The sequence below is a fragment of the Mus pahari genome, chromosome 1, assembly GCF_900095145.1.
Source record: "Mus pahari chromosome 1, PAHARI_EIJ_v1.1, whole genome shotgun sequence".
NCBI classification, from domain to species: domain Eukaryota; kingdom Metazoa; phylum Chordata; class Mammalia; order Rodentia; family Muridae; genus Mus; species Mus pahari.
The window spans coordinates 169,939,562-169,962,101 of NC_034590.1; the positions used below are offsets into that span (position 1 = coordinate 169,939,562).

General features: G+C 47.9%; 1 protein-coding gene across 2 annotated transcripts in view; it reads right to left on the bottom strand.

Moving 5' to 3' along the window:
* The window catches only part of Hspa12a (heat shock protein family A (Hsp70) member 12A), a 153,842-nt gene that overhangs the window by 71,169 nt on the left and 60,133 nt on the right, over positions 1-22,540 (bottom strand). The window lies entirely within an intron of this gene.

A 22,540-nucleotide genomic window follows, 5' to 3' on the forward strand; every position in this document is an offset into this window, starting at 1 on the left:
CAGACAGATAGACAGACAGACAGACAGACAGACAGTCTCTCTCTCTCTCTCTCTCTCTCTCACACACACACACACACACACACACACACACACACACCTGCTCCTCTGGCACCTGCTAAGGCCTGGCTAGACAGATGATTCTGGGTCCTCGGCTCTTTGGTAAATGCAGGGGTAAAGATCTCATTACCATAGTCCCTGCATCTTCTCCGGGGGGTGGAGGAAGAGGGGTCTGACACTAAATGCTGACGTTCACATATCCTTATCTCATAGCTGTCAGTTTCTGCATATAAGAAAACCTGGCATGGGAGGTTTAAATTATGATTTCAATATCACACAAGAGCAAATGGCTGGCTGGGATCTCATCCCAGTGGTAAGCACCATCCATTCCTCACTTCGTGAGACAGGCACCACCTCCGTGCCTAGGGGAGGCCTCCACAAGCAGCCTCCCTAGGGATGGTGGGATGGCCTGAGGTCTGCTACCAAAGCCTACAGAAGAAGAGTGATAAATGGACAGGAGTTATAACTCAGGGGAGGACTCCCACCCAGTGCTCACAAACTGTCTTCTGCCTGCATTAGAACAGCTAAATGCACAGTCTCTGGCTGTCTGTGGGCCTCTCTGGGCCTCCTTGCCCTCTCCTGAGAAGTAGGTCCTCAAGACTAAAAACAATTATGTGACAAGATGCCTAGCTTGGAAACGAGGGTACAGCAGTTTTAAAAGCATGAGCTACTAGATGCCAGGCCAGTTGTTCAGGGTGGTGGCAGTACCTGGAAGCCACTCCTAGAGTGTAGAAAGCATGTGACAATGAAGCCAATTCTCCTAATGAAGACTGCTTTCTGGCAATGACAGTACCCCCACTATCTCAGAGGCAGATCCAAGACTTAAAGTCCCAGCAAGGCCCCGAAGGCCAGGAGCAGGAGGCACCCAAATCAGAGAGGACTCAGGTTGGAAGCAGTTGATCAGGGCAACCGCTGATGCTCCCGAGCTCAGCTGAGCTTCAGGTAGAGAGGGGAAGGGTTGTCCCTGGCCCTTCCTCCGCCCATTGCTACCTTCTGATTCTGCTCACACCTCCTAATTAAGGTGAAGCAGCTAGGCTGGGGTGTGCCATAATATGAAGATGCAGGTATAACCACTGCACTGCCCACTAGTGTCCTGGAGATGTGTGCCTGGACCTGGATACAGAGTTGGCTGTTCAGCTGCTTCTGCTGGGAGTTAGTGTTCAAATCATACTCTACTCCGTTCCTAAGAAAATGCCCTGAGTCTGAATATTTGCTTTGTTTTGTTGAGATGAAGCTTTGCTATGTAACCCAGGCTGGCCTTAGGCTTTCTATCCTGCGTTAACCTACAAGTGATGTTACTACAGGCATGTGCCACACTGTTCCCTGCCGAACTCCAATCATTCAGTGAAGCCTTCAATTCTCTCTCTCTCTCTCTCTCTCTCTCTCTCTCTCTCTCTCTCTCTCTCTCTCTCTCTCTGTGTACACATATGTACATGTACTTACACAAGTGCAGGTGTCTATAGAGGTCAGAGATATATGAGGTTCCCTTTGCACTAGGGTTGCAGAAGCCTGTAAACTGATGACATGGGTGCTAGGAACTGAACTCTGGTCCTCTGGAAGAGCAGCAGCAAGCACTCTTAACCACTGAGACACTGGTCCAGACTACATTCAGTACTTTAGATACTAGTGACTGGCTGTCATCTTCACTAAGCTCTGTCCCAAGAAAGGGCCATCACAAACTACCTGTTTCCATGGTATTTAAATCTTTTGCATTCTCTATGAGCCACACCTAGGAATCCACCAGGGCCACGATTCTCTGCTGCTATCCAATATCTGTGCTGATGGGCAGCTTGTCAACTCGACACAACCTAGATTTACTTGGGAATAAGGTCTAAATGGGGGACTGTCTATACTGGGTTGGCCTGTAGGTATATCTGTGATATGTCTATGTATATTAATATGTGTGGGAGGACCCAGCCCACTGTGGGTAGTGTCATTCCCTAGGCAGGGAGTCCTGAACTGTGTGAGTGTGGAGGCATCAAGATGAGCATAAGCAAGCAGACGCACAAGCACACATGCACTCATTTCTGTCTGTCTTCCACTGGTCACATGAAGTGACCAGCAGTCTCCAGTTCTGAGCACCTTGATTTTCCCACAATAATGGGTTATGAGCTGAATGTGTGAGCTGAAATAAATCCCTTCTTCCTGCAGTTGCCTTTTGTTTTATTACGGCAACCGAATTGAAACCCATAAGGTTCAAATGCCTCTATTTACTGTCTCACCCTCTCTGCTCTGCCTCAGCAACTCTGCATTTCTCCCAGGACTGGACCTTCCTCAAACTGCAGGGATGTTCACCTCCGCACGGAGGACTGGACCTTCCTCAAACTGCGGGGTGTTCACCTCCGCACGGAGGACTGGACCTTCCTTCAAGACTCCAGAGCTAATGAACACCTCTGAGGGTGGCTCCTAGACTCTCACACTTGACTAAAATCCAGCTTTCCTCTCCTCCCCTCTCTCCTGGGGAGCCAGATGGCACCACCCACCAGAATCTCAGCCATACACCTGGGCATCCACCAACACTCATCCTTCAGTGTCTGTTCAAGTTCAGCATCTGCAGGTCAAGTGTGGATCGGTGGCTTCTGGTGCCTGTTCTCCATCCTCTGTGCCACCATGCAGCTGCCTTGTGAGTCTGCGGCAGCCTCCTCCCAGCCACCTAGCCACCCAGCCTCCTGTCCTGCCCTCCTGATCCATTCTTAGTGACACCACGCTCCCCTGCTCCATATCTCCCCACTACTGACCTCAATCCCTTCCTGACAGCTGCAGGGATGCACTTCAAGCCTAGGTTGCTTTCTTCCTCATCTGGGCACCATCAGCCACCCAGACAACAACTTTTGGCAAACATGGACTTGCCAATTCCCCATGCTGACTAGGGTGTCTCTCCAGACTATCCACTGTACCGTGTCCTTCCAAATCAGGAACTTGACCTTGACATCAGGACATAGGCCTTGGCAGTCTGTCAGATCCAGAAGGAACCCACATCTGCCTCCTGCTGTGGAAAAGCCCTGGGCACCATGTGCCCTCACTGACAATCCTAGCCACAGACACACAAGGGCACATGAGCAGCATAGGAGATGACATGCAGGTCCCAGCGCTTGAGGCAGACAGCAGATTATATTTTCAAGGGAGCATGAAATGCGGTGTGGACTATGCCCTGCCATTGCTTTATCATGAAATTAGTATGTGTTCTAATGAGGCAGGAAAGGCAGCTCAGTGGCTAAGAGAACCCAAGTTCTACGTCCAGAACCTACATGGTGACTCAGAACTACCTATAACTCCAGTTCTGAGGGATCCAATGCCCTCTTAGGGCTTCTGCAGACAATTAGACACACATACATTCAGAGAAAATACACACACACACACACACACACAATATATATATATATATATATATATATATATATATATATAATAGTTTTGCCCTGGACTGATTAAGTAAAGACACATGTGGTCATGTTTGATAACCTGAGTTTGACTCTTAAGACTCACAGGTTCAAAGAACAGGACAAATTTCTGCAAGTTGTCCTCTGACCTCTGCAATGTGTGAATACCAATACATGTGCATTCCCACACAACATAAACGAGCTCATGTAATGGAAGAAGTGGTCTGGTGAGCACCCCTCTGCCAAGCAGGTGCCATTATGGGCTCATCTCCTCCTCCTGGTGACCCTGCCTCTGCCCATTCTGCAGAAGAAGAGATGGTGCTATGCAGAGGCTGAGGTACCTAGGCCCATTTCCATGTTGTTCAGTGTCACCAGGGGCTCCCACCTTCCTCCCCGACCTGTTACCAGCCAGAGCAGGATCCTGCCACTCTTCTGCTTCCCAGTTGTGCTTCGGATCTCTGCTGTGCTGGGGGACCCTAGCTGCCAGAAGTGCATCACAGCATGGTGTCTCTGCCCATCTCCTGTCTTACACCTGCTTCCGGGTTGGTTCTGTGTGATGTGAACAACCTCCACCACCCATTTCCGCAGCCTGATCTGGGTCTCTGATGTGCCCTCCCCTCCCACCACTGATGGACTGAGGCTGAGAACCAAATCAAGCCTTTCCTCCTAGTGCTTCTGGCATGCATTCTGTTCTCCATGATGCTAAAGGAACCAACAGACAGGGCCTACATGGTTTAGCTCTGGATACCCACATGGCTTCCATTCCTTCCCACTCACCCTCACTTCTAACTGTGCATATGCATCATCAAACCATCTTCCCAGGAGAATCACGGCACAAGCTCCCTCTTTAGCTTCATGAAGTCACCCCTTCTTGGTCATCTTTATGAAAATTGCCCCCTCGCCCCTTAGGAGGGAAACCCCACTCTACACAGAATCCCAGGCTGTAGCGCTTGCCTGAGGTAGGTTCCTTCTAGCCCCTCAGAGATCCCTCCTCTCCCTCCCCATGTTTCCTGCAGCAACCCACGAATCTCTTCCCAACCTTGAAGGTGCTCGGGGCCCAGCAGTGGCCTACAGTGGAGACACTGGAAGAGTTCCTCAACAAGTACACATTCCCACTGGCCATATGAGTGTCTGAGGTTATCCAGTGCATAGCCAAGTGACTGTCTCCCCATCTGCCTCCAGCTAATCCTGTCACATAAGTCTCATGCTTTGCTCTTGGGTCTAGAGGGAACCTGTTCTCCACTTGCTGTGCTGGTATTGGCATCCCTTTATAAGTTTCAGCTTGGACGTTCTCTATACCAGAATACCATCTGGCTTTCCAAGACCCTGTGATCTGTGCAGTAGCACTTACCAAAACTCTGAGATCAAGATTGCTGCTGATCCCTTTACACAGAAAGGTCACTGAGCTTGGGAGCCACAAAGCAGAAGCCAGGACTTAACCTCAGGTTCTCTCTCTCTCTCTCTCTCTCTCTCTCTCTCTCTCTCTCTCTCTCTCTCTGTGTGTGTGTGTNGGTAGGAATCCATAAAAAAATATAACCCCAAGATCTTTCAAAGATACTTCGGGGAAGGTGGGGAATTGTGAGACAGTAGGATGGGTTGAATAGAAAAGATTATTAGCTATCTTTGATTTAAATATTACAAACTTAAAACACATTCTCTCTCTCTCTCTCTCTCTCTCTCTCACACACACACACACACACACACACAAACACACACACACACAAATACACACATACACCACACTATACCATTTTAAAAATTCTAGTTGATAATGAAAATTATGAAGAAAAAATATTTATGGCACAGAGTATAGCTCTGTGGTAGAACAGTTTCATATCATATACTGGGTTTGATTCCTAGAACTACAGAATGTAAAGCTAAAACAAGGTAAATATAATTTTTATCAAGCAAAAATCCATCCTGGTTATCAATACTTCAAAATGTTTTTTCATTCATTTATTTATGCATTTGGTGGTTGAAGTACAAGCATTTTAGCAATTAATGTTTTGCTTGTCTTCAGCAAATTTTATATTCTAAACATGTTCTGAATCATTAAATGTGTCAATCATACTTTTCTTTATAATTACATGATATCTCATGATGTATGGAGACCAACCATTGTCAACTGGGGTTGAAGGATCCCTCCAGGTTCCTAACATGGATGCAGTTGAATTGGGGGGGATGTCTCCATTTTCCAACCATACATCCACATGAGGGAAAACTTTCTTTATATATTTCATTCCAAACAATATGTTTCAATGAATTAAGTGTTAATGCAGATATGAACATCCAGCTATTGTCTGTGGAGCTGGGTGTGAACAAGCTATGCAAAGGGTGTATATAAATGTCATTCACCCACAGTTTTCATTTTAAAACATTTTATTAATTTTTTCATACAATGTATTTTGAGAATATTATATCCCCTCTCCCATCTCCTATATACTTCCAACCTCCCTAACTATCCAACTTCATATTCTCTCTCTCTCTCTCTCTCTCTCTCTCTCTCTCTCTCTGTGTGTGTGTGTGTGTGTAAGATCTCCAGGGATGGGGGTGGGGTATCAGCCATATTCACATCAGCAGCCCCAGGTTGTTGTACAGTACCTGAAATGTTAGATGTGGAGCCAATAGGCTTCTCAATTCCAGGCCTTCTCCTTTCCCTCTGGACTCCTCCATCCACCAGCTCACAGGCACTTCTCTGCCCACAGATCACCTCTCTGTCCTTCAGCCCTAAAAAGGCCACCTCAACTTTAGTATCAACCTAAGCACACAGAAGCCAGAGTCAAGAAACGGGACTAGCCACCTCTACCAGGCAGCCAGGGACACTGTCACCTGTACTAAGCCCCAACTATAACACCCTGTCTCAAAAAACAGTGATGCTTCTGCAGCAGAACCAAGACTCCAATGTGCAGAGAGGACATAAAACACACAGGGAAACTCTGGGCGTGTACCACACTTCCTGACCTGCGGCACTCCCGACACCTAGCTCAGTGACCAGTGGATGCGTCCTTCCTGCTTGCTTTCCATCCCATCTGGTGTGAATCAGCCTCTCCGTTAACATTCCAAACACACTTCACATACACAACATGTGCTGCTGGAAGACTTTCCCAGGGCAGAACTTCAAGGGTGGGAGGAAATAATGTCTCCAGATATCAGAGTCACCCAGGACTGCAATGTAAACTTTAGAAATGCCTGCTCAGGTGATGAAGGGTTATCCAAATATTTCTCAGAAGTATTTCAAATAGCAGAAGGATCTATGGCTCCTTTCTCAGCAGCCTTCTCAGAACTGTTCAGACCACGACCCTGCAGAACGTCCTGACTCACAGCAACACGAGACAACCAGAAGCTGCGTCTTATGGGGGAACGTTCCAAGGGATAGACAAGGTTCAGAGAACTGAAGTAAGCCTTCGCTCAAGGGACCGTTGACACAAGAGCCAAAGGTTTCACGCTGTATGGCTTGTTCCCTTCCCTTTTACTCCATGTCAGCGCTCAGTTCATGGTCAGGAAACATTTGTGGAAGAAATGAACTGATATCCCAGGGTATGCCTCATGGTGTGAAACTGAATCCCAGAAAGCTAAACTTTTGGTCAAGGTCACAAGGTCTCTGCCTCCCTGCCTCCACTAGCTAGATCTTCACTGTTCCCTTTGCCAAATGGGAGACAGTCTGTGCCACAGCCATGTTTACTGAAGGAGTAAATGAAGAGGAGGAACACTTGGGTAGTCTACTCATGATGGAACACCCAGGTCTCTCCTGTCCTGCCTCCAGGGCAGAGCCCGGCACATGGTGCAGGGCAAGGTCAAGTGGGGACTTCTGTTTTCTCTGGAAAGTCAGTTATGGCAAATGATGTTTGCTGGAGCACACAGGTGAAAGGATGCTTTGCTAAAGCACACACGTGAAAGAACACTTGGTGTTCAGAAGGAATAAATATGACCCACAGACAGTGGGAGCCGGAGCACTGGTGTGCTTTGCCCCCACCCCACTATTATTTGCTAACAACACTCATGAGTTTGTTCATCTTAAATTGCATTGCTGAGCTCCACTTGTGGTGACACTATAGTGAGAAATTCACTGAAGATCTTCAGGTGAAGTTCCTGCAGCTTCTTGCCCCTTCAGTGGCCTCGGGTGGTTTCTTCTGGTTGAACTGCCCTTGCTGGTTCATGTGTGGTGACTGCTGAGTGGACTGAACTGCAGCTCCTGGTTTGTATTTGGTGTTTGCAAGTGGAGTGAACAGCTGATATCCTGACAACAAAGATTGCACTCAAAGAACTATTTCTAAACAGGTCCACTTCCCCCATGTCCTAATAACCTTTCTCTTCCACTACCTCTGGTGGGTGGTGGGCCAGAGGGGAAGTTGAACGTTTATTAAAGTAGGTTGGAAAAAGTTATGCCTACAGCAAGGTCTCCAGGAATGTGTGAATGACTGAACAAACAATGCAATTTAGAGACAGAGTAACAGGTTACCAAGCCCTCCCAGCAACCGAGAGACAGAAAAAACGGTTTGCAAAGCCCTCCCAGCAACTGAGAGACAGATTGACAATTTACAAAGCCCTCCCAGTGCTCCTGTCTTTCCAATAGTATCTCAGGGTGGTGAGGGAAGCGTTGCCATCCATGGCTTTGTTAAGATGGGAAAGTGGAAGCCTCAGGAGACCCTGAGCAGCCACCTGCCTTTCTACCCAGGTGCTGTATTTAAAAGTTACTTGTGCATTCCTCATCTATTCTCTGAGACCTCTGTGATAGTCTCTTAAACAAAGCTAACATCTCAGAACCTATTAAATGCTTTTAAGATGTATTGTTGTAGAAAAGTGCAGGCATTCACAATAGTAGGGGTGCTGTAATGATTCCCCAGACACGCATCACCCAAATTACTTAAAAAGCCAACACTGTAAGGAAAACCAGCTTCCCCAGAAAGGACATATGGCAGATGCCATCTCTACTATTCATGCCAATATACACATTTGCCATCATAAGACACTGAAGGTCACAAGTGAAATCAATTCTCTAGGTAGACATCTTGGATACAGAAGTGGTGTGGTCTGGAGTTACTTAGAGCTGACCTACTTAGTCACCGCATACATCTAGAGGCAATGGCACTAAAATATATTAATTCTTCTATAGTCTGTTGATTTTACATGGTGCATTGGTTGCGTGTGTGTATTCCTGTGTATGCATGCATGTGTATACTCTTCCTTATATAAGTGTGCTCACTCATATAGGTACAGGTAGAGGCCAGACATTAACTCCAGTTGTCTTCCTCAATCTTTGTCCTTATTTACCTATCTTCTTTTGGGGGACTAATTTCTCACTAAACCTGAAATTCACAATATTGACTGCACTGCCTGACCATTGAGCCCCAGATCTGTCTGTCTCTGGCCCCAGTTGCTGGGGTTACAGATACAGGCTAGAACTTGGGTCCTCGTGAGCCATCTTTACTCACTGAGCCATGTCCTCCAGTCCTCCATATTTAAAGCCTTCGGTTTACATTAAGATCAAGAATTTTAGGAGCGTTCCATTCTTGTCAGCCATTCTCCATTCCCCATCTTCTCCTATACACTTCCAGGACCCTACACTGTGCTGAGATGCTAAATCTACCCAGACACGGACTCAATGTGTAAGTGCATTGACCTTGGAAGAAAAAAAAAAGAGAGAGAGAGAGATGACCAAAAGTCTTGGCAGACCTTGATAGCATCCTGGAATGAAAACGTATGGGTAAACTGTTCCAGGTCTTCCTGCCCTCAGCCTCGCCCACCAGGAAGGCCGGGGGAGCCAGGAACACAGAAGATACTGATATGGATTGGAAAATGAGATTATGTGTGGATCTGAATCCAGCTGTAGCCTTCCTTAGCTGTGCATCCTTAAGTGAGTCACCAACACTCTCTGATTCATCCCTCAGAGAAGGCTGATAAAGCCCCCAGACACTAGACCCTATAGAGCCTATAGAGCCCTCTATTAAATAATGTTTAACTCAGTTTCTGCAACAGAGAATGTTCTCTATCAACACTGGCCACTATAATTGGCTATTATCCGTAACGAGCTCTCAGTAATGAGTCCCACCCTGCCTGAGTGGAGCAACAGTGTATGCATTTAGAGGCCCATAGGATGTTTGGTGGAGGATGGGTTGTTTTGTTTTGCAGTGTTGGGAGTCAAACCCAAACCCTCAGACCTGCTAGAGAGGTGCTCTACCACCGAGATACATCCTCAGTCCTACAGTGGTGGTGGTGTTTTAAATCAAATTCTGCTTGGAACATCTATAAATTTGGAAAATAAATTAAATTGAAAAAACAAACAAAACCCTTCTTGGCTCAACTTCCATGTGGAAATCTTCCAGTCAGTGGAGTCAGGCCAAAGACACTCTGTTGTTCACCAGCTCAGCACTGAGGCACACTGGCATACACTCCATGATCCTGCCAGCTCACAGGCATGGAGGTCACAATGGTGTGAGTGTTATGGGTAGCCAGCGCTCCACTAACTCAGTGAGAGAGCATCCGACCTCCAAGATCAGTCTCGGCCACATGCTTGCTGTGTGGTCCTGGGCAGGTCATAAGCTAGCTGATGCCCAAGCTGCCCCACTATACTTTACCCTACAATGAGGATAGCAATCACGTTTATTTTCCTGCCTCATTCTGACTGTCACAGACCTGAGGTAGAATCAGCTTTGGCATCCCATGGTTTGTCATCCTCACAACCCAGTCTTTGCCTCCTCACCTGTAGAGTAGAACCACTGTGCCCAAGATTGTTACAAAGACCTTCACAGGGCCATGCACATAGGATGGCCTGGAGTCTACCACAGAGTAAGGGTTAGGTGACAGATAAGGGTTAGATGACAGAAACAGATGTCCCATGGTAGACAATCAATACATTCTGAGTTTAAGACCAATAGAGTTCATATGATGCACACATCTTGTTTGTTTTGTGCTGGGTGCTAAGTCAAACACACAGCTATCTAACATACCTTTCCAAGAAATCAAGCCTCATGCACAAAGGGGAGGCAGTGTTTTGGCGCAACACAGTCTCAGCCCCTTCCTGTACCACCCCTAGGGTCAGCTATTACAATTCCACTAATGACTATTCGGCCTAGTACTCTAGTGTCCACCAATGACCTTCCCAAGCTGGCAGGTGACAGGGAGGGAAAGAAGGAAGAGCCCCCCCACCCGCCCAGCCTACATTCAACAATCTTCATCCAGGAAGGGGAAAATGCCCTGTCCACTGCTCAGCTCAGCATGAGGCTGGGGCAGTCATAGCTAAGGTCTAGACGAAGGTGAGAAGATTCTACCCCATAAATCTTCTTCTTTAATTTATATCTTGATTCATCTCTAAATGAAGCTCTAAGATTACAGAAAAAAAATAATTAAGGGGAGAAAATGCAGAGCCTTGGCATATTAAATTTAAAACTAAAGCCTGCTGTTTTAGAAAGTAAAATCAGAGGTTGGAAGAAAATTGATGAGAGATTTGATCCATACGATCAGCAGCACCCTACACTGTCTCACAGCCCATCTGAACCTTCCCTGACTCCAGCTCAGCAGCCACAAGAACGTATTTTCAGGAAGAAAACAAACAGTTAAACAAGTGTGTGAAAGAAAGCAGGGTCTATAGATAAGCAGGCTGAGCAAGCCACGATGAACAATCTGGTAAGCAGCAACCTTCCACGGCCTCTGCATCAGCTCCTGATTCCAGGTTCCTACCTGTGGGATGTAAAATCACGCCAGGAAGTTTGGTTAGAACCATAGACTGTCTCTTTCATCAAGACCCACCATGGGGAGCCAGGGCCAGACTGATCTATACAGTAAGTTCCAAGCCAACTAGGGCTACATAGTGAGACCCTGGACCACCACCACCACAGAGGTTATCTCTACATAATAAAGATGATAGTTTTTCTTCTTTCGTTTTCAACAAATTGTGTTGTTTTTCTTCCCTAATAGAAGCTAAACCAGCAAACAATTCTTTCAACACTGAATCAACAAAATCAAGAGCAATAGTTTGCTTAGATGCGCGGATAGCAGATGGGGCCTCACTGTGTAGATTTCAGTCATTCCTGAACCCTCCAAATCACCCTTCCAACCAACACCTGCCTCTGAGTGCCTGCCCATACCCCATACCCAGTCCCTTCCTCCATGCCTGTATCCCAGCCTCTCCTAGGCAATGCCCTGTGACTACCTTCTGTGGATGATCTATTTTATACCAAGCTCTAAAATAACTATCTGTTTGTGTGGCCTCTGGGTCAAGGTCGTGAGAAAAAAAATTACTTTCCGAGGACCACCCAGGCAGAGGGCAGCATAGCTGGAATTCTCAGTCCAAAGTTCAGCTTCCTGGTCAGCTCCAAAATACAGGCATGTATAATTTACAGCGATATAGTCTAGGGCCTTGTGAGGCCGGCTCTGGGTGTTAACAGATGTGTGATTGTGTGCACGTGTGTATGGTTGTGTTTTGAAGGGGTTAGAGGGAATATAGTTATAAAATGTGATTCATAATCTGAGGGTAGATATCAGCCCGTGAAGCTTGTTCAAGTTTTTCAAAGGATTATAAAAACTGAATTTAAAGTTTAAAAAACAAAACAAACAAACAAACAAAAAACAAAAAGGAGGAGGAAGAGGAGGAGGGACCTAGAGGGGTAGAAGATGGGAGAGTGTAGGCCTGGGTAGATTCTAGACTCTTCTTATCTCAGAATCCTGAAAGATCAAGGTCACAGCCACAGGGGTGCGCTTGCTAAATCTTTGGCTCTATGTAGAAATTCCTACCATACCTGCAAGCTAGCTTATTTCAGAATCTCCAGCCCTTGTCTCAGCAACGCTTCCTCCCAAAGCCATCTTCCCAACGGTCTTAGCTCCATCCCCTAAGAGGGAAATAAGCCTGCCCTTCCACCCAGCACTGCTCCTGCAGCCATGGGGATATCTGCAGCTGCTGCTGATAAAGCACCCAACTCAACAGCGAGGAATGGTCCCCACCCTCGTGTCTCTCACTCTCCGGCTCTGCCCAGTTCCATGGCCAGCGACAAGGCTGCTACAGGGCCACATTTTCTGTAGATTCTGTAGATGTTCAGAGGAAGAAGACGGTGTGTCTTCCCAGGTACCCCAGGGAACCTCAGCCTCCTTTTCACTAGATGAAACTAGGTCACATCACTGTACAGCTGGACTCAGTCATGGAGAAAGACAGCAGAACTTCCCGAACATGCTCAGATGAAGCCCGCTTTTGCCCCTGAGCTGGATTTGGGGTCATGAGTCCTTTTCAGCAAAGAATAAGAAGTGAATAGTGACTGCACTACTTTGACACTTTGACAGCACTGAGCCTGAGTTTTCAGAGTGGAAGTTCTCCTCAGCCTTACGGTGGCTGCTGCTTCCCACCATCCATCCCTCCTATTGCCACAGCACCTGCTATGACCAGAGGAATCATGTCTGAGAAACCACATAGAGGCTGTCTTCTCCAGGATGGGTGCTCAGCCTCTCCAGCGAGTCTCTATGCTGTCTGAAGCCTTCTAGTATACATGCATGTGCTTGCCTGTGTGTGTGTGTGTGTGTGTGTGTGTGTGAGAGAGAGAGAGAGAGAGAGAGAGAGAGAGAGAGAGAGAGAGAGANGAGAGAGAGAGAGAGAGAGAGAGAGAGAGAGAGAGAGAGAGAGAGAGAGAGAGAGATGCCTGTATGACATATATGGGAAAACACATGCAGAACTCGGAGGGCACCTTTGTGAAGCTGGTTCTTTCATTTTTTTATATGAGTTCCGGAGTTTGAACAGGTTGTCAGACAAGTAAAAACCCACTGAGCCAGCCCCTCGGTGCTTAGTACATTCCTTTTATAGGTTTTATAGCCAGATCTGGTCTCTGTTGCTTATGCTCAATTAACTCCAACCAGCTTATCAGATTCAAGGATGCAGAGAATCCCACTGCCTTGGTGATAACGCCTAGGACAGTCAGTGTGCAGCCCCGGAGGCTTGAACCCAGGATCAAGGGCAGAGTATGCCTTGTCAACCGTTTTCTGACGATCTCCGAGTGACCTTAGAAAGTCAAGGATGAAGAATGCCCTTGCTGACAGACAAGCACAAGGATGTGTCCTTCTTTCTTAAGAGATGTCACTAGATGTCACGGCCATGAGCCATCATCAGCTTGTTCAATGAAGTATCAAAGTTTAAATCACACACAGCTATAGATTTCCATTTTCTTGTTTATTAAAAGAGGATACTGATATCACCATGGGGTCTTTCAGACATTTTTCTACTCTCTGACTGACATAAGTGCTGGAAAGCAACCTCAGGTCTGAGCAGCAAATGCTCTGAACCATCCCTAGCCCCCGACCCCTCACCCCCTACCCCTTGGGCATTTTCTCGATAAAGTACAGACAGGTCTGATTTCCACAGCTACTTGGGATGTCCTGCTCATGCTTTTTTGACGTTACATCATGGCTGGTCATTGAAAGCTATATACAAGTACTACAGGCACCATGTCAGACTCCCAAAAACACAGCCTCCATCCCTATATTCCCAGTGGCATATTGAATAGGACTAGAGCTGTCTAAATCTCGAATCCCATCAGTTTCTTAGCCCCACAAGCATTTTCTCTACTGGGTGCTGTCATTTCTGCCTGGTGTCTCTCATCTGGTCTCCCCGGCTCACAATCTTCACCCCTACCTCTTTTTAACCCCCTGCAGCACAAGTGTCTTTTAATAAGGTGTGAATCCAGTCACGGCTTGCTTCCATCAAGTCTTGACTTGCTCCTTGCACTTCTGGACGCAGTCACAATGCCACCGACCTTCTCAGCTTGGACGCTTCTCTTCAATGCCTCTGCACCTTAGGTGCCTCCATTTTCACAGCCTGGAAGTCATCCTTGGCAGTGATTCTGATTGTGCCCAGGTGTGAGGCTCAGAAGGCAACCTTGGGCACTGTTTCTTGGGTGCCATGGGCTTTTGTGTATGGTTTGTTATTTGAGACAGGTTCTCACTGGCCTGAAGCTCGCTGAGTAGGCTAGGCTGGCTCACCACAGATCCACCAGGCTTAGGCTCCCTTGCACTGGGGTTATAAACACCTGCCACTGCCCCGGCTTTTTAACATGGGTTCTGGGGATCAAACTTGGGTTCAGTGCCTAGCAGTGAGTACTAGGCTAGCTAAGTATCTCCCAGTTCCCATGGTGTCTCTCGGTCCCACCCCCACCCCTGTCTCTCACTTTTGAAATTTATTTTGTTGTTGTTGTTGTTGATCAGAACTTGGCTGGCATCACTGGCTCCCTTTGGGGAGCCTTCTCTGGGAGTTGTTCACTTTTGCCCTGCACCCCTGAGCAGAGCCAGCTTTCCCTCTAGGGCACAGCTCCCTTCTCATCAATGACTTCTCTTACCTGTCACCAACCGTCACCAACTGTCAGTCACTCAACTGTCTAACTGTGACTACTTCTAAGGACGATAACTGCGTCGTGGTTAACCCTTACACAGTCCTCAACGGGTGGACATGAAGAAAGTCTTGCTGAGGTGGTGACAGAGATCACAAGATGTGCAGTATGTTTAAGGCAGGGGGCGGAACGAGAACACCAATTCTGTAGTCATCTGGAACTCACACCTGGGCGAAAACTGCAGCTTCAGAACACATCTGTTTTCTTCTACTCTAATTTTTTTCAAAGCCTACTTTTAATGGAAAAGAAAGGATACGGGGGAAGTGGACCTGTTTAGAAATGGTTCTCTGGAGCAACTCCCATGTGCATTGTCTGGAAATCAGCAGTTCAGTTCACAGGAGTCAGAGCTGGCAGCTCTATCCACTCGGGAAAAATTTCACAGATATATCAGCAGTCCGGTTCGGTAGAGTAGGGATAGCAGTAGTGGCGGTGTGACCTAGCAGAGATAGCCGAGCCTTAGGTGAATCGGCATGAGTCAGTAGAAGGGATTTGGATCGACTGGAATGCCAGAAGTTCTCAGCTGTGCCTCTCTCCACAAAGTTAAAGATCATTGAAGATGTGAGACCAACAAGCATTGCACAGCCAGCTCTAACAGTAAGCCCAGCCCAGCCTCGCCAAGTCAAGCCAAGACTTCACCTCTGTCCGTTGAGTCCTTTTTATACTCCCTCCAAGTGTCAAGTGTCCTTTTACCACATGTCTTGTCTCAGCATGGGAGTCTTAGCAAAACTCCATGTGTGTCTGTCTCAGCTGAAATCACTCTAGCAAGAAGGTGCAGCACACCACCAGAAGATTTTTTGGTTTCTCTCCATGCAGTCATGACCAATGGAGTTCAACTGTGCAATGTAAGGCAGACCAATGCATGTGTGTCCTGAGCAAAGAATCCTTCATCACATGTCCTTTCACGCACTTGCTTAAGCAGAAATCCTTTCACCTGTGTCTGCTTCAGTGAAATCTTCCTTCATGAGTTTGCCCCAGTTAAACACCATCCAACACAACTGACTTTCCAAAGAACCCTTAAGTTTCCACTTCACTCTTCCTCCTGGCACACAAGAGCCAAGTGAAGTAACCCTAGGTAGTTGTCTTAGTCTGCGTTTCTACAGATGACAAAACACCATGACCAAAAGCAACTTGGGGAGGAATGAGTTTATTTAGCTTACACTTACATTATCACTATAGTCCATCCTTGAAGGAAGTCAGAACAGGAATTCATACAGGGCAGAAGCCAGGAGCTGATGCAGAGGCCGTGGAAGAGTGCTGCTTGTTCTCCATGGTTTGCTCAGCCTGCTTTCCTGTAGAACCCAGGACTGACAGCCCAGGCATGGCACCAACCATAATGGCTGGACCCTCCCTCATCGATCACTAATTAAGAAAACACCCTACAGTCAGATCTTATGGAGGCATTTTCTCAATCAAGGTCCCCTCCTTTCAGATAACTCTAGCCTGTGTTAAGTTGAGGATACTACAGTTTTATAAAATCAACTATTTGGGCCAGCAAGGTGGCTCAGCAAGCAGAGGTGTTTGCTTACAGCCACACATAACTATCATGATCAGAGGACCGACCCAGCCCCACCAGGTTACCCTCTGACATCCACATACATACACACTACAAAAATAAACATGAGAATATTTTTAATCAACTGTTTTCTGATTATGTCAGTAAAAACTATCATTCTCCAATGGCAACATCAAAATCACAATCAGTCAAAGAAGAAACAAAAGCACCCAGGGAATTGGCCACCCGGAGAGGGCACAGTTACATTCCGATGGCTCTGCTGACCTCACTCCCATGGATGTATGACATTTGTCTTGGTGGTGTGATATGATTCAGTCTTTCCACAACCACTGGGTACCAGCTTTCCAGATTCGGAGTGGAGCTGCCTCCTGTAGGGTGGGGCTGGAGGACCCTCTATGGGGGATCTTGACCCAGGCCAAACCGAGAGCTGGCCACTGTCCCAACTTGAAGCTATGTCCAAGCAGACACAAAGAGGTCATTTTCCTCTCCCTCATGTACACAATGTGCACTGAACTGAGTGTTTTTCTGGGTTTATAAAATTCAACTCAGTAGGAAAAGTCCATCTGAGGTTTCCCAAGAAATTCAGGGTTAGGAACCGCATAGATTAAAGTTTTATTTCCATCCACAATAAGTATGAATTATGAAGGCCATTGTCTAGAAGCTGAGGATACAGTGGGCCTTTGTGGAAGAAGAAAGGGCATGGGTGAGATCTAGATGCTAAGAGAACCTCTGTGTTCCGGGGGTTGGGGTGGGAGGGCGCTCAGCAGAGACTCTCACTGCCTGCGTTCCTAGGTAGGGCTCCGTGCTCCCAGTCTGGTGCTGGAGCCACTGGAGAATGTCAGGAACTGCTCATGGCCAGGGATGAGTCTTACAGGGCCAAGCAGCAGGCACTTGGTCACGTTGAGCTCCTTTAATTTTGTGTGTTAGTGTTGTGTATGCATGCACACGTGTGTGTGTGCAGGCATCCATTCACACATGAGCATGTGGAAGAACAGAGAATCTGATGCCAACCTATGGATCCTATCACACCACCAAGATAGATGTAAGGCCAGAGGAGCTGATGTCAACCTGTGGTCATAGCACACCACCAAGACAGATGTAAGGGCCAGAGGTTGGCATCAGCTCTACTTTGTGTTTTGAGATCGAGTCACTGATTGGCCACTGAGCTCCAAGGTTCCTCTATGGCCCCAGCACTGGAGTTACTGGTGTAAACTACCGTGCCCTACTTTACTCTGCATGTTGAGGATTTAAATTCGGACCCTCATCTCCCACAGCGAGAACTTCACACACTGAGCCACATCTCTTCAGCTCCTTTAAAATCCACGTTGGAGAAAGCTCACAAGCTTGTAACACACTGTGGCAGCAATCACCTCAAACAGACTTACTCTAGTTCAGCAGCCATACAGCTAGCAATGTACACACAGACGTGAGCATTAATGCCAAATGCCATTGTGTGATGGCCAACGGCTTCCAAATGTTGGAAAGGATGCACGTCATTGCACTAGTCATTTGTCTTCTTGATGCTGTGTCAAAATACCCAACAAACTTGACCCACTGTTCCAGGGTACAGTCAGGTAGGAGTCATAGCAGCAGGGTCATGAACATCCGTTCACATTGAATCCACAGTCAGGAAGCACACAGATGAATGCTGGTGTGTGCCTCAGTTTCCTTTTTACACAGAGCAAGACGGTCTGTCTTCCCACCTCCAGTAACCTAATCCCCTAGGTGACTCCAGGTGCTGTCAGGTTGCCAACCTCAGCCACTCAGCTACTACATACAACAAACTGCAGTTCAAGCTAGCGGGGTCTGGACAGGGATGGCTGTAATCTGCCTGACCAGAGGGAAGTGGCTGCTGGCTTGGAGAGGAGCCAAAATGAGTTCCTGGGTGGCCTTGCTACTCCCAGGGAAGGTCTCCAAGATACACGCCTACCCAGGCCCCAGCACCAGCCTCCGCTATCCTGTGGTAACTGACTCTGTTCTCAGGAGCATCCAGAAAAATGTTCTCAGCTCCCCTGGGGAGTTAGTGGCTGAAAATGATATAAAACTCTAACTCAGATTGTCATTTTCTTCCCAGTGATTCAATCGGCTTGGCCTGGCTCACGGGAATACCTTTCGTTTTAATCATGTTTTTCTTCAAAAATCTTTCTTGCTGAGAGCAAGGAGCACTGTTCCTGTATCTGTAGTTCAAATCATCTTATATCTATTCTGGCCTCCTCCTGATTTGATAAACTAACCATCCCATAAGAGGGCTTTTCAATAAAATGCCACGGGTTTTTAAAGAAAGAGTCAACACGGGTATATGCCGGGGCTCCCAGGGACTTCTGGGCTTGTGTCTCCAGTCATCCTTTGAAGGGTCCATCAGGTTGACAGCCAAGCCAGGCTGTGCAAGCGTGGAGGGCTGAAGGGTCCCAAGGCTGGAAACTTGAGTCTGTCAGCTGTGGTTTGGGCCTGTTCATGACCTTCGGATAGACAGGGCAGGGCTGCGGGCCCCAGGGCTGAACAAGAAGGCCCTAGTTTGGTTCCAGCAGGCCTGCTGTAGGAATCCAAGGCCAGGGCTGAGAGGAGGAGGAAGCAAGGTTAACCTGAGGACAAGGGCCTGTGAAGCCAGGCTGTGACACCAGGCTGGATGGGGCACAGCTCTGCACATGCAAGGGTGACCCTTGGCTCCTCCTTTGGTGTCCTTGTTTCAGATGCTGTGACAATTCTCTGTCCCTTTTTATTCTTCATACTGGGAAGAGTTCAGTAGCCTGGCTCTGGCAGAGACTCTCCTCAGGTAGGGTGAACAAGAGGAATCATGCCACAACCTACCACGCTCACACCCTTCGGCCAGGGCAGCGCCACACTCCCCCTGCAGACAGTCTGGGTGGGTTGAAGTCCTTAGAGCAGAGTTCTAGATTGAGGGAGGAGAGGCTATAAGAACCTTTGACCTTTGGCCACACTTCCAGGCCATGAGGAGGGCTCTCAAGGGTGACCTCTCTGCCTCGAGAGCCCACACTTCTCTGGAGCCCAGGCCTCTCTCTTCTCTCGTGTTACCCTCCAGTCCTGTTTGCAGCTTCAGCTTTGGATTGAATACAACCAGGCTGGTAGTGAGGCTGTCCCCGCTCCCCGGGCTCTGAAGACTCTCCATACCCTTGCAATAGAGAATAATCACCTTTTCCAATCTCCTATTCCCCAATCTCACCAAGCACACCATGAAAACATCTTGGAGATTCTTCAGAAGTTAAAATTACCAAGGAATCCCACAATTTCACACTTAAGCACCTACCCTAGGAAACCTGAAAAAAAAATCTACACAAGCACTCACAATGTAAAAAAATATGCACAGTAGTCATGAGGTTTGTACAGCCTGCATCGCCGTTGGTAAGGGACAGGTGACGCAGTCAGTGTATCCATACAAGAGAATATTGCTCACGTGTAAAAAAAAAAATGCTATGCTGGCACGGGCTGCTACATGGATGAGCCTTGAGAAGCAGTAAGCTAGCTAAGACAATGGCCAGACACAAAGACCACACTTGACATGATCTCATGTACAGACCCACAGACACAGAAAACAAATTAATGTTGCCAGGGAATGAATAGTATGAATAAAACAGGGACTTAATATGAACTTACTATGGGAGCCAGTGGAAAATGTTCTGATATTAGATAATTGTGGTGATTGCCAAAAGAGCATACAAACCTCACTGAGTTATGTGTGTGTGTGTGTGTGTGTGTGTGTGTGCGCGCGCGCGCGCACATATGTGTAATGTCTTAGGGCTGAGCAGATGGCTCACTGATACATGCAAGTTCCCAAACCCATATTTAAAACAAGCCAAGTAAAGCGGTGAACACTTTGCAATCCCAAGGTTTAGGAGTCTAAGACAGGTTGATCTTTGAAGCTCACTGGCCAGCCATTCTGGCATAATTGGTAAGCCTCAAGCCAATGAGAGATGCTCTCAGAGCAACAAAGTAGATGGTGCCCAAGGGGCATGATTCAAGGTTGACCTCTGGCCTCTATGTGCATGTGAGTACATCTGCACCAACACATGCATAATGTGTGTGTGTGTGCGCGCGCGCGTGCGTGTGTGCGTGCCTGTGTGTCTCAGCTGTCTTAAGGAGGCCCTTGGCAGAGCTTCTACATCCCTGACGTTGAACCCAGCACATCCCTGCTTGCACAGGAAGACTTACCTCCTTCATCTACGTCACCTTTAGCTCCAAGGCTCTGCTTTCCTGACTCACCTTGCTTTGTGATGTCAGCTGCACCGGGCTATTCTTATTCCTCTGTCCTGACCTACAGAGTTGGGTTCAGTCCACTCTGCACCACCCCATTCCCACCATGTAGAGTAGATGATAAGGGGTGCGTGAGGAGAAGGGGTGCCATAAAGCACAGATACCCTGCATGCTACACCTTGAGGACCTACTCTTTGTAATCGAACAAGCCTTACACTCCCTGGGCTCCTTCCTCAAATGCCCTCCCTCCCTCCGTCCCCTGCCCAGCTGAGGCAACATTATGGGAGAGGGAGAATATGTTCTCCTAGAATCGCATTGCCAGCCTGGAGCCACCAGAATGCCATGAGCTTGCCCTTAGGAGCCATGTCTTTTTGCCTGGTCACTACTCTCACTTGGTATGGTGCTGTCATTAGGGTTTGTCCATCTGTCTTGACCACCACTGCCACCTGTAAAACAGATGTGTACATGGGATATGTACGTCTGAGAGAAGAGTTGAGGTTCCATGAGGCTAGGAAGCATGCTAATTAGGTTTAGGCAATTGAGCTCAATGAATTAAGGCAAAATGGCTGTTGATTCAGTTATCAGCTGCCCTAGAGACACGCTGTTCTCAAACCCAATGCAGAGAAACAAGCTAGAGCCTCGGAAGCCATTCCTCGGGGATGCCTAGGTCTTGGGTCTTCACCGTGATTTACTTCTTTGAGAAAGTGTAGGCTGGAGGTGACATCCTCACAAGTACACACCTTGGCTTCCTGTGCTTACAATCCCTTCTATCTTCCACTCAAGTTCTCCCTGAGAGCCACCCCTCCTAGAAAAACCCACAGGGCCCTCCAGCCACCCGTCTACATTGAGGGACAGTGAGGCATTCCCAAGAATGCTCAAGGGAGCTGCTTTTATATCCTAGAAAGAGAGGTAAAATGGTAAAATGCAGGCAGCATTATCCCAGGCTCAGAACAACCCAAAGGCCTTGAGACTTCCCCCTTCCATAGTTCAAAGACCCCATCAATTCTGTCCCTGCTCAGGACATGGGTGGGTGCCCCACTGACCTTGATCAGCTCTAAGTATAGGCTCAGTCCCAGAGGAAGTAAGATAAGGCTGGCTACATCGTAGAGCCCTTCAGTAGTCTCTGTCTAGATATACAACAGGCAAGCATTGGAAAGGGGAGGAAAGGAGAGAGGAGGGAAGGAGAGGACTCAAGGCCTGATGACAGGGACCAGAACCAGAAGCCTAGCAGTGAATCTCATGAGCATTAAGTTGGGACAGGTCTGCTGGGGTCCGCTCCACTGGGAACTGAATGGGGTCTGAGGGAGGAAGTGAACCACTGTGATATTTTAAGCTGTGTAAGAGGCCAGGCAGAGCTGGGTCTGAATCACTTCCCTGGCTTGGCTGAAGGGCCCTGGGGAGGATGTTTCCAGAATGAATAAGTCTGGAAGGATGGGGCAGCAGCTGCAAAATCCCACATGGGGGACTCCCATCCTGCCTGCAGGTCTCCAGGGAGTGGGCCTGTCCGTTTCCCAGGAGAGCCAACTCAGGGAAGGGGACCAGAGTGCCCCCAAGTCATCCTACTGTGAATCTGGCATCCACCTGTTTGCCCAGGCACTGACCCCAGCCTCTCCCTGGTACTTGGCCCTTAGCCATTGCTGACTTCGTTGACTGATGCCCACCTGCAAAGGCGGAAGACAGGATACAGACGGGGAGTTTAAGTGTTGCCTGGGCGGCAGGGGTGGCCCTGTGGCAGCCTTCCTGGCTTGGACTTGGCATCAGGGTGATGGGATGGCCATTTGCTGCCTAGCTTCTCAGCTCTGAGTGCCTCTGGAGCTGAAGGGGTTTGCAACCCCATAGGAGGAACCACAATATCAACCAACCAGACACTCCAGAGTTCCCAGGGACTAAACCACCAACCAAAGAGTACACATGGAGTGATCCATGGCTCCAGCTGCATATATAGCAGAGGATGGCCTTGTTGGACACCAATGGGAGAGGAGGTTCTTGGTCCTGTGGAGACTCAATGCCCCAAAGTAGGG